At 46.5% G+C, this 17,027-nt stretch overlaps 1 protein-coding gene across 1 annotated transcript in view; it reads left to right on the plus strand.

The window, feature by feature from the left end:
- Positions 1-10,771, plus strand: part of LOC137630621 (uncharacterized) — a 52,488-nt gene extending 41,717 nt beyond the window's left edge. The window contains exon 5 of the mRNA XM_068362225.1: positions 9,007-10,771. The gene's annotated coding sequence lies outside the window, so the exon portion shown is untranslated. The remainder of the gene's footprint in view (positions 1-9,006) is intronic.
- The last annotated feature ends 6,256 nt before the right edge of the window (positions 10,772-17,027 follow it).

Below are 17,027 nucleotides of genomic sequence, written 5' to 3' on the forward strand. Positions count from 1 at the left end.
TGCCGAATGTAAACAAAGCTTCGGATATAAGACACGAAACGTCTTTTCTCGTGAATGTGTTAGTTATTTGACTATTATTCATTTAATTTAGTTAATTTCTATATTGATTTCTGAAAACACCATTATCTGTCACATTTTGAACATCCAATACTATGAAATACGTTTTCATGTGTGTAGTTGTCATGGCAACTGTTGAGCTCTTATGTAAACAAACTTTTACTTACGCTAAACGAACTTTGGAAAGCATGATATTACGATAACTCTATGAATAATATTGATTTATATTGAAAAAACATGCATATATATCATAATTTCATGTTGACACAAACGTAAAAATAAAAAAATAATTACCAAAATCATAGAGTAAATGGGAGAAGAAAGACGAGAGCTTCAGAGAGTGGGTAGTTCATAAAATCGGCAACAGATGGCAGCATGTAGAAGCCAGATAGATTGTCAACAAAAGGCGCTAAACTTAAAATTTCTTACGTGGTGTGGAGTAAAGTCGTTCTCCGCAGTGAAAGGTTATGAATCTGAGTAAACTAAAGTCGTTCTCCGCAGTGAAAGGGTTAAACAATCGCCGATGACAGCAGAGACAGATCCTCTGTCGGTCGTTGACGTTGTTGTGACGGAGGCATCGAGTGGTTCTGCTCAAACTCCTGTGCCGGTTGTTGCTGAGGTAGCTGAAGGCTTAGGTTCCCCCTCCGAACATCCTTTAAGGGAGGAACTAAGTCCTACGGTCTCTTCTGCCGGTGATTCTCCCCCCCCCCAGGGGATTTCACTAACAGAGACTCCTCTGCGGAAGCCCTACGAAGGTCAGAGTTCTGATCCAACGGCCCCTCGTGGGCATATAAGGCGGAAGGCTCGCCCTCCCCATCGCCGTAGAGGCCTTCCTTCTCATCACGAGGGAGTTAAGAGGCGCCTCTTTGGCTCGTCATCCCCGCAGTCCTCTGCGGAGGAGACAACTCACCGATCACCGTTCCTGCCAGCTACCACCTTAGACCTCTCTAGGGATCGTTTGCGATCCCCGTCGGAGGATGGTCGTCCTTCGGGACTTTGTATCCAGTCACCCTCCAGACATGCTGTCCTGCCATCTCCTTTCAAGGAGGATGCGCGCCACGTACCATCTAAACCTGTCGTTGTGCAGGCACCGGTCCCTTCGGGGCAAAAGGGCAATGAGCGCAAAACTGCGCATCATACCCTTGCGCGCCAGGTTATACCTGCGCGCCCTCCTGCTGTTGCCGCTGACCCTGATTTAGCGCCAGTTAAACGCCAGGATTCCCCTGCGCGCCCACAACCATCGGCGTGCCCGCGCCCATCAGCTGTTCCTGAGATAGCGCTCCTGCGCACACGCGCTCGCCTGCGCACGCGCCCGGCAGTTCCTGACAAACGCGCGGTCCAAGAGGCACCTAAGTTAGCGCACAGGCGCTCACAGGTGTCTCTAGACCCCTAACACTCTTATACTACTAAGAGTGATGCGCGCCAACCTCGCCCTGTTCCTGTTATAGCGCAAACACGCTCGCCAGCGCGCTTCTACATCACAGCGCGCAGTCCAGGAGGTTCCCAAGATAGCGCATGGGCACTCACGGGTTCCCCTGGACTCTCTGCTAACGTTGCGCACAAAGTTCCAGTAGCACGCGAGGTTCCAGCTGCGCGCCCAGTTCCAGTCGCGCGCGACGCGAGCCCATCCCAACAGCGCACACCTACACGGCCAGTTCCTGCTGCGCGCCCATCGCAACAACGCACACCTGTGCGCCCACATCCTGATGCGCGCCCGGCTATCTCACGATCGCCTAAGGCAGCTGCACAACCTGCACACCTCTCGCCTGCGCGCCAACGCGCGAAATCGCCCTCGCGCAATCGCACCCATGCGCTGTCATTACAGACAGGCGCCAGCATGCTACCGCGCACTCGCGCTCATCAGTAGCCCATTAGCCCACTGCACGCCCTCGCATCCAGCCTTCTACCCCTCCTCATAAGATAGCTCCTGTGCGCCAGACACCCTCGCCATCTCCTACGCGCTACCACGCGCCCACGCCCTCAACCTCGCATGCCCACACTCACCCGCGAGCGCGAGTATCCTGCTACGCATGATTCATTTACGCGCGATCCAGATCAGGGCTTTTCACGCGATCACCAGCGTGATCGGCGCAACAATCGTCAACGCGATCACGCTCGAGTTACATCTGGGGTACAGGCGGACAGGTCAACATCGCGCTCCCCTCCCCGCAAGCGCAGAACAGCGCGCTCGCCGGAGGAGGGGAGGTTTCCGGACAGGTCGAAAGGATCTTTCTTCTTTCTTCATTGCAGATTCTCAATAGGCGAACCCTCATGTGTCGACTCCTCCAAGGGATCGAACGATCCCCTTCCCTCCAGAGGGAGTATCTGACAGCAAGACTGTCAGCCAGCAGCCCTGGTTTGGTACCATTGTCAGAGCGCTTATGTAGGCAATGAAGCCTGTGCTTTCTGACTTGGATCATAAATCAGTGGCAACTTCCTCCCCCCTGAAGAGGAAGAGAGGAGTCCCAGACTTGGTAACTTCTCCAAGGACTATCCTGTCCCCTCGCAAGTCCTTGCATAAGGCTCCTACCCCACCTCAGACTTTCTCTCCCTCCTCTGCGGATGAGTATTACCCATCCTCAAGAGAGCCGGAAGATCCAGTCCGTTCCCCCATCGCACCAATGGGGGAAACTCCGCCCGCTTCCTGAGAAGTCCCCTCGTGTAGAGGTGGCGAAGGCCTTACATCCTTCATTGCTGGAGTCCTGCATCCCTTCTAGGAGGGAGCCGAAGGACTCGAAGACTGTTCGCAAGTCTTCCGCAAGGACCCGACAGGAACCAGATAGACCTTTGGAGAATGTCCGGGAGTCTCCCCAGGAAGAGCCTCTGGGGACGGGAGACTTCGCTGCCAGTCCGTCAGGAGGAGAGCACCAGGAGTCAGAACATGCATTCTGGCAAGTCCTGACCCTCATGAGGAACCTCACTGGGATCCCAGACCCAGAGATTCCTCCTCGTGAAGGGAAGGATATGGTCCTGGACCGAATCTACGGCACCCAGAAACCCTCTAGGGCCAGTGCAGCTTTGCCATGGTCTCAGGGGATGAAGAGTGCCAGAGACAAGGTCGAGGGCCAGCTCGTTGAGCTTGCCTCCTCCAATAGATCCAGTGCCGGTAACAAGGTCCTCCCTCCTCCTCGAGTACATCAGAGGAGGTACTTTGAAATCCTAGAGGAGACTTGTTTGAGTCTTCCAGTACACCATTCGGTGGAAGAACTCACTGGGGGAGTCCCTCTTGAGAGACTCTCCAACTGGCAAGTGTCCCATTCCGCAACTGAGATCATAAGCCAGGAGAAAGTTGTGAAGTGTGCCATGCAGGCAACTTCATGGCTGGACATCTGGCTGGGATCTCTGGGCATCCTGGTACGTTCTGAGGACCTGTCCAAAGAAAGTACCAGGAAGGCACTGGAGACATTCTTACTCTCAGGCACGCGAACCATCGAGTTTCTGGCCCATCAAGTCTCGAGCTTGTGGGCCAACACGATTCTCAAGCGTCGGGACGCAGTGGCTGAGAGGTTCCACCAGAAGGTCCCCAGTTCTGATGTTAGCAGGCTCAGACACACTTTCGTTCTCGGTAAGAGCTTATTTGAGCCAAAGGATGTGGAGCTAGCCTCTGAGAGGTGGAGGAAGTCCAATCAGGACTCCCTCATCCACAAGGCCCTGACATCGAGGCCTTACAAACCTCCAGCATCTCAGCAACCCCTTCCAGCTAAGGACACTAGGAAGACAACGACGACAGCGAAGCAGAAGGTGAAAAAGCCCTTTCCTGCCAAGGGCAGAAGGGGCAAGAAGTCCTCCAGGGGAGGAGGCAAGAATCCTAGAGGGAATGGCCAAGGCCGTAAACGCTAGGATTGGCAGTCCCCCTGCATTTCCACCAGTGGGGGGATGCCTACAAAGTTGTGCGACAAGGTGGCAGCAACTCGGGGCAGATACCTGGACGATTTCCGTAATCAGTCAGGGTTATCGCGTCCCGTTCATCTCATGTCTACCTCCCCTGACAGCGAATCCAGTGTCATTGAGCTCCCTTACCATGGGATCGGTAAAGGGACAGGCCCTCCGGGCAGAAGTCCAGACCATGTTGAAGAAGGACTCTCTCCAAGAGGTTGTGGACGGGTCCCCAGTCTTCTACAGTCAACTCTTTCTTGTGAGAAAGGCGTCTGGAGGCTGGAGACCAGTCATCGACCTCTCGACACTAAACGGGTTTGTCAAACAGACTCCGTTCAGTATGGAGACGGCAGACACGGTCAGGGTTGCAGTGAGACCACAAGACTTCATGTGCACAGTGGACCTGAAGGACGCGTACTTCCAGATCCCAGTCCACCCATCTTCAAGGAAGTATTTAAGATTTTGCCTAGATGACAAGATCTACCAGTTCAAGGTGCTGTGCTTCGGTCTCTCCACAGTACCCCAAGTGTTCACCAAGGTGTTCACCCTGATTTCATCATGGGCTCACAGGATCGGCATCCGTCTCCTCCGTTATCTGGACGACTGGCTGATCCTAGCAGACTCGAAGGCAACCCTTTTTCGCCACCGAGACAACCTTCTCGAACTTTGCCAATATCTAGGGATCATGGTAAACCTCGAGAAGTCCTCTCTGCAGCCCTCTCAGAGACTGGTATACCTAGGCATGGTCATAGACACCAATCTCTACAAAGCCTTCCCATCAGACGACAGGATAGCAAGGCTGAGGAATGTCGCGAGACCTTTCCTCACACGAGAAGAACTTCCAGCCCAAACGTGGTTACGTCTCCTCGGCCATCTCTCCTTCCTGGCCCGTCTGGTTCCCAACAATCGCCTCAGAATGAGATCTCTCCAGTGGCGACTCAAGTCGCGGTGGAATCAAGGACACGATTCCCCGGACACCCTGATCCCTATGGGACAACCGGAACAGACGGATCTCCAGTGGTGGGTGGCAGATGAGAACCTACGAAAGGGAGTGGATCTTCACGGCCTCCCCGGACTTGATGTTGTTTTCGGACGCATCAAAGAAAGGGTGGGGGCCCACGTTCTGAACCACAGGACCTCAGCCCTGTGGTCAGAATCAGAAAAGTACCTTCACATAAACCTGTTAGAAATGAAGGCCCGTGTTCCTGGCACTTCAGACGTTCCACCAAGTCCCGGGGGGGCCACTCTGTGGTAGTGATGAGCAACAACACCACAGTGGTGGCTTATATCAACAAGCAGGGAGGTACCTTTTCAGAACAGCTATCCCATCTTGCAGTAGAGATACTGAGATGGTCCGAAGTCCACTTGATCACACTAGCAGCTCGCTTCATTCCGGGCAAAAGGAATGTGCTCGCCGACAGTCTGAGCAGAGCGACACAGATAGGGAGTACCGAGCGGTCTTTGGATCCTCAAGTAGCTAACAAAGTCCTGACTTTGTGGGGTTCCCCGACTGTGGACCTGTTCGCTACAGCGCTGAACCACAAGCTCCCGCTGTACTGCTCCCCAGTCCCGGATCCCAAGGCTCTCTGGCAAGATGCCTTCCAACAACGGTGGGACAACATCGATGTGTACGCCTTTCCCCCGTTCTGTCTGATGAGGAGAGTACTCAACTAGACCAAAATATCGGTCAACCTTTCAATGACCCTCATAGCTCCGCTATGGCATCACGCAGAATGGTTTCCGGACCTTCTGCAACTCCTTACGGAGCCTCCAAGGGAACTCCCTCCTCGTCACGAGCTACTCAAACAACCACATGCCAACATCTTCCACAAAGCCGTAGCTTCGCTTCGACTGCACGCCTGGAGACTATCCAGCATCTCCTCAAAGAGAGTGGATTTTCGCAACAAGTTGCGAACAGGATGTCTGGACACCTGCGCAAGTCATCCGCAGTGGTCTACCAGGCGAAGTGGCGAGTTTTCTGTGGTTGGTGTCGTGGAAGGGGTATCTCTCCACTCGATGCCACTATTCCAGCAATAGCGGAGTTCCTCGTGTATTTGCGGGAGGAAATGCGCCTTTCAGTCTCGGCAGTGAAAGGCTATCGCTCAGCCTTAAGTCTTGCCTTCAGGCTCAAAGGAATGGACATTTCTTTCTCGCTGGAACTTTCTCTTCTCATTCGAAGCTATGAACTTACCCGCCCTCAGTCGGAAGTGAGACCCCCTCCTTGGAACGTGGTTCAAGTTCTCAGGTCTCTAAAGAGACCTCCCTACGAACCACTACGCCAGGCTTCAAATCGCCACCTTACTTGATAGACGGTGTACCTGCTAGCTTTGGCCTCGGCCAAGCGAGTCGGCGAACTACATGGTCTCTCGTACGACATCGCCCATTCAAGGGATGGGGGGAGGTAACGTTCAGGTTCCTCCCCGAGTTTGTTGCCAAGACTCAGAACCCGGGAGTGCCGGACCCTCAGTTCGACTCTTTCCAGGTTTCGAGTCTCCGTTTTGTAACAGATGACCCAGACCATCTCCTACTTTGCCCAGTAAGGAGTCTGAGGTTGTATCTTAAGAGAACAGCTGCAGTTCGTCCCCAGGTTCAAGCCTTGTTCGTGAGCACTGGGAAAACGAAGAGAAGGGTCACCAGGAATACCATCTCAGCCTGGATTCGCAAGGTAATACACCTGGCCTTGAATCCTGACCCTTCTCCGTCACGTCGCTTTAGAGCGCATGATGTCAGGGGCGTGGCTACGTCTCTGGCCTTCAAGAAGAATTATTCAGTGACGCAGGTCCTGCAAGCTGGGGCGTGGAAGCGTCAGAGCACCTTCACAGCCCACTACCTGCATGACGTGACCCACAGGAAGCTCGATACGTTTTCTATCGGCCCTGTAGTGGCTGCACAACAGCTGGTCTAAACCTCCAGCTCCTTAATGGACAAGTAGCAGAAGGTTGAGGGCATTGTTACCCGGTTTTAGTCTGCATGAATGAAAGGGTATGTCTGGCCCTTATTCTTTTCTTCATCCTCTCCTCCCTTGGAGGAAGCAGCATCCTGGGTTCTCTGCACAGCTGACCTCAAACCACTGCAGGTAAACCATGCTTCCTTGTGTTCCTAGTATTAAGTGTAATACTGTCATGTCCCCATACCCGGACGAGGTGGTATTGGGAGAGTCCTATTCTAGATTTCCATCTGAGGAACTCCAGGTCAACTTCCTAGGACGAGTCACTTTTCACCTTCGCACACACCTTATGTAGGCCGCAGCAGTTTCACAGCCGCTAGCGAGGAGCAGGGATTCCCTATTGTCTGAGTGCGTAAACACTCGAATATAGAATCCCGGGCAAGCCAAAGCCAGTATGGCAGGGACTTACCACCCTTCCTAAGGGTTAAGTCACCCCATGTAAATAGCGTGGTTTGTATTTCAGTTACGGAACAAATGACAAATTCGTAGATAATTTGTATTTTTCCTAACAAAACAAACCTTAGCTACTGTATTTACACATATTTGCCCGCCAGCCCTGTCCCCCGGGATAAGTCCTACCTCTAAGTAAAGTGAAGCACTCACTGAGTGTGTGAGGGGGGTAGCTTGCTGACCTCAAACCACTGGAGGTAAACCATGCTTCCTTGTGTTCCTAGTATTAAGTGTAATACTGTCATGTCCCCATACCCTGACGAGGTGGTATTGGGAGAGTCCTATTCTAGATTTCCATCTGAGGAACTCCAGGTCAACTTCCTAGGACGAGTCACTTTTCACCTTCGCACACACCTTACGTAGGCCGCAGCAGTTTCACAGCCGCTAGCGAGGAGCAGGGTTTCCCTATTGTCTGAGTGCGTAAACACTCGAATATGGAATCCCCGGGTAAGCCAAAGCCAGTATGGCAGGGACTTACCACCCTTCCTAAGGGTTAAGTCACCCCATGTAAATAGCGTGGTTTGTATTTCAGTTACGGAACAAATGACATTCGTAGATAATTTGTATTTTTCCTAACTATACAAACCTTAGCTATTTACACATATTTGCCCGCCAGCCCTGTTCCCCGGGATAAGTCCTACCTCCAAGTAAAGTGAAGCACTCACTGAGTGTGTGAGGGGGGTAGCTTGCCCTCCCTACCCCCCCCCCCACTAACTAGCGGAGGGGTGGCAAACCCTTGTTAAAATTCTTATGGCTCGTCATTTCAGCTACGCCGAAGTAATTACGCCATGTAAATAGCTAAGGTTTGTATAGTTAGGAAAAATACAAATTATCTACGAATTTGTCATATTACTTCAATGAAGCTGGAATGTCCGTTTAAACTTTTAACAAGGTAAACATAGTAGCCTATTAGGTGGTGGGTATGTCCCGCCCACCTGACCGGTGAATTAACTTCTTCTCTGCATCCCTATTTTTGGCGGATCAATGCGTTTTTTCCTCTTACCAGTGTGTTTGTGCTGTTGTGTACTTGTCTGATGGTGACTCCACTGGTACACATGCAGCTTTACCCTGGTAAACCTGGCCGGGACAAGAGCAAGTAGGATGGTTTGCTTTTGTGTAGGAACTAATCAGAGTTTTAAAAGTGATTTTGTATTTTTTCTATAGTTTAAGGTCAAATTAAGGGTCACTTCACCTGTCATGTGGGCAGGGCCTACCCGCCACTCGACTGTTTCAGCTTCACTGAAGTCATATTCCCATTAAAGGACTCAGGTCTCTATATTTACGAAAAACACAAATTACTTTAAAATCATCCGATATCTATTTTGAATAGTCCTTTAATTCCCTGTTGACATATACCACTTGAAGAGTGCCTTATGTGGCAATTTAGATTTAAATCACCATAGAAGGTACGATCGGTATAGTATTTCACTGTGTTTTCTTGATCCCAATTGCTTTGCTCTTCGCCCATATAATTATCCTGTCCCAGTTGGTCTTTTTATTTAGCTATGCAACATACCTGTAGTTTCCCCAATCCATTTTTCACCTTTCCTTCAATAATAATATCCTTACGCAAGTCTGGTTAATGTGGGTACATGAAAATTTGTAGTCTTAGTAAAATCATTTATAAAAACCATACTAGATGACTTTTTATAATGATCAACTTTCTCTCTTTGCAGGGATTCAATGGCAAATAATACTAAGTTGAATAAATTGGTACTAAATGGCCTCCTTGTCCATAGCAACAAGCCCAAGAACCTAATGTCCCACACATTCCTTTTCTGTGAAGAGAAAAAGAAGACTGCCTACGTGACCTCCAACAGACTTCAAGAATCTCCTCTATGAAAAGAATTGTCTTTTAAATTTTTTCTCACTGGCCTTTAAGATAGAATTCCTTTTAAGTAAATTATAAGTCCATGTATAAGTATTTGAGAAATATTGATATTTGAAAGGTTTGTAATCACTAGTAAGGGTTTATTTTAGTCCATTGGTAGTCTTCATTTATATTCATCTTGATGTTATCTCTTTTGTTTTAGGAAAAACCCTAGCCTAAATCATGAATCTTTATATTAGTAATAATTACAGTATTAAGGCATTAGAAATGATATAACAGTAATTATCAGTTGTATTATATCAGCAATGGCATTTAAAAATCTCATGATTTATTTGATTTCCAGTTGCTTATTAAGAGCATTATGTTGTTAAGATCAGTTTTTGATGTTTCACACAATTGTTCCTACGCAAATAGAAGCCCTTCAATCTTTACTATGGATAAATTGTTCTTATTAGGTGGAAAACAAACCATAAACTGTTATTGTGAAGTAAAAAAAAAAGATCCGCTAATAATTAGCGGGACTGACCAACCACCCCGCTCACACACAGGAACTCTATTCCCACTATTGTTCTTGGATCTCTCCAGTAAACCCTTAAAACTGGTTATAAACTCACTTCTTTATTTTTTTCTTTAGTTGAGGACTTACAAGTTATGGGTTTGTCTAGGCATCGAAGGCCGCTCTCGCAGCACCTTCATTTCAGCGCAGGAGATGGATCCCCACTCCCTTTGCCTTGGGTGTAGACACCACTCGTTCACTTAACAGTCTCCTTGTGCCGAGTGTCGGAAGTGGCCATCCTCTGAGTGGGAGCGGTATGGTAAGCGATGGAAGAAGTCTAAATGGATTCTTCTCTCTGGGGCTCATCCTCAAGGCCGAAGAAGTCTCTATTTCTTACTCCGACGTCTCATCTGCCTGCTGCTGAATCTGCTTGTTTTGTCTCCTTTGGAAGACAAACAATTTTTTTGCAGGCCAGCTGAACTTGGTCAGCGTGCTGGGCACACTCAGTGACCTGAGCTTGCTCCGCGCATTGACATCCCTTAGCAGGAAAAACACATTCGTGAAGTTCGTCCACCTTACGAGGAAAGTCTCTCTCCTCACCATCGCAAAAAGGCCTCTCTTGAGTGGCCCCTCCATTGATTTCCTCGTAAGCAGGCACTAGACTTGTCTATGCCTTGCTCCAGCTCTTTGGAGAACCCAGATGGTGATGTCCGCCTACCACTTGCGTTCGACACCTCTCACTACCACGCCCCTATGGCACAACAAGCTTTGATGAGTGTCGTGGAACATGACCTTTCAGGGTTATTGACTCAGTCCTCTACTCCCTATGGGATAGAGCCATCTTGCCCTAACGTAGGCAGCTCGTTTTCGCAAACTAGCCACCTTTGCCTTGCTCGTTTCCATCCAAGCATGCAACTCCTCCTGCAGGAATGCTCAAGGCAGCTCGTCGTGAATCTCTTGCAGGTTCCCTGATGTGTTTGCAGCTCGCGGACGAACATGCTTTAGTCTAGCTGGAGAGCGTTGTGCCTCAGCGCACACTCGCCCACCACACGTTGGTGTGGTCGGTTGGTGTACTCCTTTCGATGATGATGGTCTGAGTGCTTCTATGGCTGCGCGCATTGCCCAGTAGTGTACCCGTGTATTTTGGTTTGCTCGTCGAGAAGCAACTGACGAAATCCTTCCTGTTGAGGTTACTGTTGCTGTCCTTTCATTCGCAAAGGGTGACCCATGGTTCAGAGGCAGTGAAAGGGGCAGTTATTGGACATGTACCACCTGCACCATCTCAGGCCTCAGCTATGCCACTCCTAATCCCTCTAGCAGTGTAGGGTTCACCTGGGAGTTCAGATCCCTCTTTGGATACCACGTATAGGAGTACTGCCGTGAGGCATGCTCCTCCTCCAGCAGTGCCTCGTGCCTCTTCTGAGTGGTCGTCTAGGTATCAACAATACCTATTCTCTCAGACCTCACATCCTGGTCAAGATCTCATTAGGGAACAGCTGGTTATTATCCCGGTGACATCTACCAAGAGTAGGAGTGGACACAGACAATCTACTGTACACCTCCCTCAGGTGATACTCATGCACAGACAATTACCGACTGTCCTCGGTAGAGTTTATAGTTACCGAACCAGCCGCTCACCTCCCGAGCCTTTATTGGTTCCGACAGTTCTCCCTCAGGCCTCGTGGCCCATGGGAGTTCCGAAGAACTGGACCTCAAGAGATCTCGAGACTTCAGGTCAATGGAAGAGCTTTCTTGGTTTGGTTTCGACCTTAGTGTTACCAGTGGCGCAGAACCTCCCTGTGAGAGAAACTTATCGAAACTGACTCAGCCCAAGCTCCTATGGGTTTGAATTCTGGTCTGGACGAGTCGCAGGACAACATCTCTGACCACTGACGGAGTACTGCCAATGTCTGCTAGCCTTAAGGGTACGGCCTCAGAGCAGAATGAGTCGGACCATTCCTTTATGCAAGTCTTATGCTGCTTAAGAAAGATCAGCAATCCGGGTGATCCTTCCTATTCCACCCCAGAAAGAAAGATACATTCCTTGACCTCTTCTGTCAAGCCCCCAGAACTAGCAAGACCAGGATGGAGTTACCCTGTTCAAGGATGGTGAAAGTAGCTAGGAGGAACGTCTTTGCCCAAGTAGATGGGGCAACGAACTCTCTTTGAATGGGACACTCCGTCCGTTTGCTTCCTCCCCCGATTGTTTGCCAGTAGACACGGGAATAATGGTTCTGACGAATAACATCGCTCAAGGTAATGGGGCAACACAACCATGAGGCCTCGAAGCAACCCACTTCATGGATTGACTACTGATCTGGCTTGGTTGGTTATTTGATTGTCAATGAGGATTTTGCAAATCTGATAAACCGGAAGGCAATGAACCCCTTTTTGATTTCCTGAGTGAGGGCTGTTGAGTTCCTCTCTCATAACCTAGCCAAGCAGTGGACGAACTGGATTTTAAGAAGCCTAACTCTGTCATCTCAAATCTCAACAGGCAGATACCAAAGAGAGAGGTGCTCAAGTTATGCAACTCGTTGATGGAGTGTCCTTTGTTTAACTCTGAAGACATTGAAGCAGTGGTGGAGTGCTGGAGGAAGAGGAGTCTAAACTCCTTTCTCCATAGAGCCATTACATCTTGTTCTTACTCCTGGCACCAAGATCGTTCCCTGTCAATTAACAAGGACATAGGAAAGGGTCAACATCTAAGCATCCCATTGCTAAGAAGCAAGCCCCAAAGCAGCTCTTCCCAAGAAAGGAGCCCTTTCCTTCATGAAAAGGGTATTAGGGATAGGAGGAAGCGGTGGAAGATGTGGTCGCTCCCGCTAGGAGTCCCATCCCTCCTGCCTGCCCACTGGTGGGAGGTTGCCTGAAGCACAAGTGACAGAGATAGGAGTTCCACAGGGTCAAACCTTGGACGGTCTCCTTCCGGGGAAACACGTTCCGTTCATTTTCTCTCAACTTCTGTTGACTCTTCATGAAGTGATGTGTTCCTTTGCGAAGGAGTCAGCGAAGGACCTTGCCCTTCAGGCGGAAGTCCAAACCATGTTGGAGAAGGAAGAGATCCTAGACTATTCCCTAGGCTTTTTCATTCAACTATTTCTTGCAGAAAAGGCTTCTGGAGGAGGGAGACCAGTCATCGACCTCTCCTCCCTGAACTGGCTTGTTCTGGAAATCTCTCTCAAGATGGCGACAACAGACACAGTAAGACAGGCTGTTAGATCAAAGGACTTTCATGATACACTGGATCTCAAAGATGCGTACTCCCAGATCTCAATCCACCCACATCGTCAAGGAAGTACGGAAGATTCATCGTCCTTTACAAGATATACCAGTTTAAATTTTCTGTGCTTCGTCCTGTCCACAGCACCCCAAGTGTTCACTTAAGTTTCAACTTGGGCTCATGTCATCGGCATTATTTTGTTAAACTCTGGACGACCGATTAATTCTAGCAGACTCGATGGAGACTTCCTATACCAAGACAGGCTTCTAGTTTTTTGTCACTATCAAAGTCTTGTATATCTAGGGATACATATAAACATCCAATTAGGCAAGGTTTTTCCATCTCAAGACAGAGTGGAGAGACTAAAGAGAGGAGCTTGTCCCTTCCTAAAGTGAGACTTCCTACAAGCCTACCTGTAACTATGCTTGTTAAGGCACTTGATTTCCTTGGAATGTCTGGTCTCTCACGGCTGTCTACGCATTCGTTCTTTTCAGTGGAAACCGAAGACCCATTAATGTTGGCAGAGGAATCCACTGGACTTCCAAGTCCCGATGGCTTCAGAGCAGTGTGCCACAAAGTCCCTCGGTAACTGGCAAAACTGTTGCCAGTTTTCAACTGTAAGACCCCAGGCTTGGTCTCTTTCATGAGTCAAGAGCCTTGATCAGGTCAGACAAATGGCAGTCTGTACTGGTGTCTTCAGTGCAGGCACTGTCATCTGTGCAGGATCTAGAGTAATTACCAAAGGAATTATTATCAAGATCTTCGTCGCTATGGTGATCTGCTCTCGATCTTGGCCTCGCGTGTCTGTTTGAAGTTGTCCCCTTTCTGGGTACTAGCTGCCTTGGCATAAGCTGCTGGGACCACTTCTGGTTTACTGTACTAAGCCTGGTCAACCTGCCCTTTTTTTCTTTTTTAGATGAAGTCCTAATGACCAATCAATAGGAGTCGCATTTGTATAACTACTGTTCCTCTCCTCATGCTAGAGACAGTGTTACCTGTATGTTTTCATCTGTTTTCACGTGTACACCTCGCCTGTTCCAGCTCTCCCTTTAACAGGCTAGTATACGCAAGCGCACCCTTAGTTGTTCCTGCACTATTACTAGCGTGGTACTATTGTATGCCCATCCATACAAATGCTCATTTACTAGCATGCAGCACCCTAACCCTCATCTATTCGTGCTCATACCAGTGCTCATGCCCGCTCCTACTGGAGAGCAACTTCATTTGACTGCGTACATGCCCACAAATTATCTTGTAAGTCTACGCTCTCCTACTGGAGGAAGAATGCAAAAGGTCCTTGGGTTATGGCGGGATCCATTCCTACGTAATGCCAGAACTAGTACAATATTTATATACATAACATATTGTACATTACATGCATACAAACATAATGTACGTACATACTGTATATTGTATACTGGGTATAAAACGATGCTTAATCCTAAAATCCACTGTTGAAAATTTGGTGTTGCCTTAGACCACCGATATGAAAATTACCCTCAGATTCCAAGTGATGTTTATTGTAGGTTAGGCTAGGCCTCAGTACAATAACCAATAATAAAGGTAACAATACTGTATTTATCTTACATATCATTGGCATATATTAATGATAATTAGCCTATTTGAGGAAAAATCCTATAGCAATAATGAAATCTACTTTTATCTTGAGAGTCCAGCTGAGGAAATGTTACGTCGAGTTATGATTGCATTGTCAGCAACCTTCATCTTTCTCTTTTTCTAACCTTTTGATAATTTTAATGGTAGTATTAATACATTTAGATTACCATAATGTTCATTTCCCATAAAAAATCCATCATAAATTTGGTGGTAAATAACAATTTTTTATTACACAGAACTTGTTTCTCAATAAAACTTCTATTTTGCATCAAGATTATCAATGTTGAAAAATATCAAAACTGTATATTTAAAACCCATCAAATTCCTCACAATCATTATTATCGATTTTGGAAGTTTTGTTCAATATCACGAGATTCAACATACTTGCTATCATCGTAGGGATTCCAGTCTGGGTCTGGTGAGTCGACTTTGGCTTTGTCATTGTTATTGTACAAAAGTTCGTCCATGGCATTAGAGATCCTGCATTTTAAAGATGATTTCATGACACTTTCAACCTTACCATTTCCCTATGCTTGTAAGATAAATTCACAGAGAACATCAAGTGATGCAGCATGTATAGCTCCACTTTTTGTTAACGACTTTCCTCCATTTATCATCCATTCATTCCGTTGTTCTCTCGCATTATCTTTAAATGATTTTTTTTAAATAACATCAAGTGGTTGCAGTATAGAAGTCAAATCATGGGGAATGATGGCAGTATCATTATTGGTTTGCAATAACTGGATCCTAGTATTCGTCGTGATGTGGCTGCGTAACATATCACAAACCGATAAACTTCATTGTTTTGTAAGCCACTTGGTTCTCTGTTCCAAATATTCTTATTCCATAGTTTCACACCATTTTTATCCATTTGCCTTTTATCATGGAAATGAACAAAAACACTAGGTGGAAAATTTATTACATATTTTGCTTTGTTTAGAAATAATCATAGGTTTCAGTTTTCTCTTATTAGCCATGCAGTAAACCTTATATTCTCATGTCTTGCACTTTTAACATGTTCAAATTAATGTTTTTGTTACTCAACATGCCAAAATGTAATGGAGCTTTATCTATATTTCTAATATGTGACAATGGAAATTGATGCCTTTTCCTCACTTGCATAATAAAATGGTGAAAACTTATGATCTTGAACTTCAGATCTCTAAAGAGTTTTTGTTTTGTTTTCTCTTATTACTAGATTTTTTCTATTTATAAACCTATTCCACCATCCTACAGTAGCTTTCAAATCTTTACTTTCTTTGTTTGATTTAGCCCATTTCATGATGAACATATGGACTTACTTTATTTCTAGTAACAATGTATCCATTTTGTCTGCTGGTCTACTCATTCTGCAACATCATTATCCAACATCATTATCCAACTTTGGCCAAAACGTGCTTCCCCACCTCATAGAACAATTTTTTTCTTTTTCTTGAAGTTATCCTCACTCCTTCTCCAGTCGTGCACCATCTCTGTCACATCGAACATTTTAACGGCAGCACAATCATTCTATTCTTTTGCTGCTTCTATAACTTAATTTAAAACTAGCCTCATAATTTCTTCTTTTTCTAAGTTGATAAGAAATTAAACTGACTTGGAGATGAAGTTGGGAGAAATAATTTGGAAATGGAATGTACAATTATCTTTTGTAGCAGTTTAGAACAATTATAAGACCGTAAAATTATTGTAGAATATCATACTGTCAATAGTCGTAGTTTGTTATTGAGTAAATCCTAACAAAATTTTATTCCTGTTATGCGACGTGTAAGAACTTTTACGGGTACAGTACGTAAAATATAGGTAATAACATCATCTTTACTAAAAGTTTTTAGTATCACTAGTTATCACTTGGATGTGTAAAGGTGTTAATTTGTTAGTTATGATGGCGCCTCAACAATGAAATGTAAACAAAATGATTTCAGTTTCATGCAGTCTGTTTAGGAAAAGCATGATGTAAAATTGCCTTTACATTGATGGTTTTGTAATTCACCCGTCGTATGCAACTGGTATGACCTAAATTCATTCAAAGTTTCCTGTATTTTCAATCTCATCTAAAGAAAAGGTAGTCATATGCAGAAATATATGGTATGTATAATATACTTTAAAAAAAGAGAAAAATTCCTTAACATTCATAAATTTCTCTACCCTATACAGTCTGACTACACTTATGCAGTACTATTATACAATAGGTAATACATATAACGATCCCTTACATTTTTTTCTGTAGTTGGCCTTTACACTACCATCAGAGGTCTCCCTTATACTTTGCAGACATGATGCACAGCCAAAAGGGCATAAATCTATCCCAAAAAGAGCAGCACTGAAATCCTGAATTCATACCGTAAACAAAGATGGCAAACTAATGTTAAAGTAATAGGTAACATACTATTCTACGGCATGAGTTGCTCTCCACGTCAGCAAGTACCGTATTTGACGCCCTGTAAGACGCACCCTCATTTCAGCATGTCAGATTCAGGAAAACAGTTTTTAGTGTATTTAAGCATATATTGTTGAAAATAGTCTAGCTGTA

The sequence above is a fragment of the Palaemon carinicauda genome, chromosome 38, assembly GCF_036898095.1.
Source record: "Palaemon carinicauda isolate YSFRI2023 chromosome 38, ASM3689809v2, whole genome shotgun sequence".
NCBI lineage: Eukaryota > Metazoa > Arthropoda > Malacostraca > Decapoda > Palaemonidae > Palaemon > Palaemon carinicauda.